Below are 3,212 nucleotides of genomic sequence, written 5' to 3' on the forward strand. Positions count from 1 at the left end.
CTGTGTCTAGTTGCACCATTCGCTAGCCGCAAGTCTACTGGCCGCTGCTAGAGCCGGGGAACGAGCTGGAGCCAACAAGAAGGGGCCGCCATCCGTGGTGACCTCAAGTGGCTTCTGGGGGTCTCCAAGGGGCCCTGTTTTCGGGTCCAGTGTGCTAATTCAACTCGCATCTAGCCGACTGCTGCGGCATTGTAGCTGTTCTACGCAAGTGCCTCCTCTTCCTTCTGCTGCTGTTGCCATACCCCTGATGTCCTCACAGAGGGCGTTAGGAAGCACCAGCCGCCACTGCTTTGCTGTGCGAGCATTCTAGCACCGTGCGCTCTTACCTGTCACGAGGCAATCACGTAACCGTGTGCTTTGCTAACGCCGTCAGTGCCACATGGTGGTCAACGCAAGGACATCGAGTCGCCACCTTCAGTTACTGTACGAACGTGTTGTGAAATAGAGAATGTGTTTGCTAATAGAGCATTTTTGATTCCACGACGACCGAGGAAATGGTAGTATTCACCCATCGTAGGATGACCAACCCGGCATATCACAACGTCCACGCCCCCAATACAACTGCAAGTTAAAAATAAGTTCTAGTTTCGGTTTTAGTTATTTTGGAAATATTTCGCTTTACAATTATTTTCTTGCGAATCACAATTATTACTTGTATCTCGACAAGCACTGTCGCAAATATTAAAAACATATTCGCTTGCCTTTTGCGAAAAATAAGTTCTTCAGCCAGTAGCAGCTCCTGTAAAATTAAATCAGTGTGCTACAGTGTGGTTGTCTATAGACTTTTGACTCAAATCGTAATAATTGTAACTAAACTGAATATACCACTTCTGTGCACTGTTTGAATATATTTTTAAATTTTATAATTAAGAGTTTAACACCGTGAGGAATGAAATAAAATGAAAAGACCCCAATGTCCAACATCACTTTCTTATCCGGTTTTGGCTCTTGAGGAAGAATGGGCTGCCATTCGTCCACTGACATTCAGAAATCCCACCGAAAGTGTTCCAAGCAGAGTAGAGTGTCTGGGTACTTTCTATCGGATAATGTACACAGTTAGTCCAAAGCTGTTTCTCTCTGCTACTGTTCCACACAATCCATAATCAGCTCTACATAATATACAGGGTGAGCATTAATAGAACCAACAAATTGCATTGGTGGATTCCCGACTAGAAATGGAGGAAAAAGGTCCTGTGAATGTCTGTTCACAAATGCATCGCTGACGCGTTAGATGGCGCTGACAAATGATAGTTCCTCTGTGTTTCTTGTGTGTTGCAGGCTGCGTGATTGACACAGCATACTGTAAGCAGCAGAATGGTCCAGTACTCATGTCAGGAACAAGCCGATATGGTGTTTGTGTACAGTCAAGCATACGGAAATGGTTGAGAGGCAGCACGGTTGTAGCAAAACAAGTACCCTCACAGACACCAACCACATCACACATTCCACATCGCACATTTCAAGCCCTTTTTGGGCATCTGCGTGATCACAGATCTTTCAGACAGGTGGACGTCAAGGAGGTGGTGGACTGTGCGTACACCAGATCTGGAGGACCGAATTCTGCCTCCAAACCGTTTCCATCTGCTTGACCGTACACAAACACTATCTCAGCTTGTTCCCAACAAGAATACTAGACCATTCTGCTGCTTATGTTTTGTCAATCACACAGCCTGCAATGCACAAGGAATACACGACACATGGTCAGAGGTACTTACATTCATAGCATCATCTACCGTGACAACGATGCATTTCTAGACATATGTTCATACGACCTTCCTTCCTTCATTTCCGGTCAGGATTCCATCCTTGGAGTTTTATCAATGTTCACCCTGTAGTAAAAAAGCGAGAACAAATGAAATGAAAATTAAAATCATGATTTTGTAGACGCTTGTCTATTCAATAGCTAAGACCGCACGGCGAAAACTTCTCATTCTAGAAGCGAATACCTATAGGTGCTGCCACTACACACTGCTTCGAATCAGGTGATAAAGCGTTGTCCATGAGGAAACACCAGTTACGAGCGACCGCTTTTGTAACAACTATATCACGTGTTCACAGATTTTAGTTTCTCATGTTCTATATCCAAAACATGCTTTGGAATCAGGTTATTTTCATTCCAGGAAACAGTAAAAGATCACAGAGGGAAAACTCTGTTGCCTATAATAATTTGTGACAAAATTTAATGTTAGCAAGTTGTTTTATTATGTACTGCAAAATCACAAAACATATGAAATACCATTCACGGTAACGAGCACTCTGACCTATCTAAACTTCTGCATGAATAGTGGATGGCTAACTGAATAAAAATAAGTAATAGAGGCACCATGCTGGAGAACTCAGCCCCTCTATCTCTAGGAAAGGAATGAATTACTTCTGGAACCCCCACGGTGTAGCAAGAGTTACCAGTGGAGATGACATACTACAAAGAAGTAATGCTGCCTATCAGTCGAACGCGGGTCTATTTATTACCAGTATGTGCTTTACACCACTCGCCCACACTGCCAGCACGACCACATTCCTTAAAAAAATGTCTCATACTCTACGCTTGTACAATACACTACACGCACTCATAGTGCCAGAAGGGAAGACGTCACAATACAGCATGTGCAGAAGAAAACAAAAAGCTGCGTCGCTTCTCTGAGTTGACTGTACTGCGACTGGTTCTCATTTCAGAACTCTTCACTGGTCTCGGGTTATCTCGGAGAGAGCGCTACAAAACATGTTTTCATCCATTTTATTTGCGTACTAGTACGCATCCGAAGCGAAACGGCATGATTTTATTGTTAAAATTCGTGGTGAAACCTTCAGCTGTGCCCGCATCTCGTGGTCGTGCGGTAGCGTTCTCGCTTCCCACGCCCGGGTTCCCGGGTTCGATTCCCGGCGGGGTCAGGGATTTTCTCTGCCTCGTGATGGCTGGGTGTTGTGTGCTGTCCTTAGGTTGGTTAGGTTTAAGTAGTTCTAAGTTCTAGGGGACTTATGACCACAGCAGTTGAGTCCCATAGTGCTCAGAGCCATTTGAACCTTCAGCTGTCATTTATTTTGCACAGTTCATTACTAGTTTCAGTCAAATACCATTATGAAGCTTAGTTGGCATAAATGGCAGGAAAGTTATGCCACAATCTGAACAAAAGTAATTTGCTCTTTTAAGACCACAATAGTACGTAAAAAATTTCTCACAGTAATAACTGCGTACGATAATTTTCGTCAAGAAG

Source organism: Schistocerca nitens, chromosome 2 (assembly GCF_023898315.1).
Source record: "Schistocerca nitens isolate TAMUIC-IGC-003100 chromosome 2, iqSchNite1.1, whole genome shotgun sequence".
Taxonomy (NCBI): domain Eukaryota; kingdom Metazoa; phylum Arthropoda; class Insecta; order Orthoptera; family Acrididae; genus Schistocerca; species Schistocerca nitens.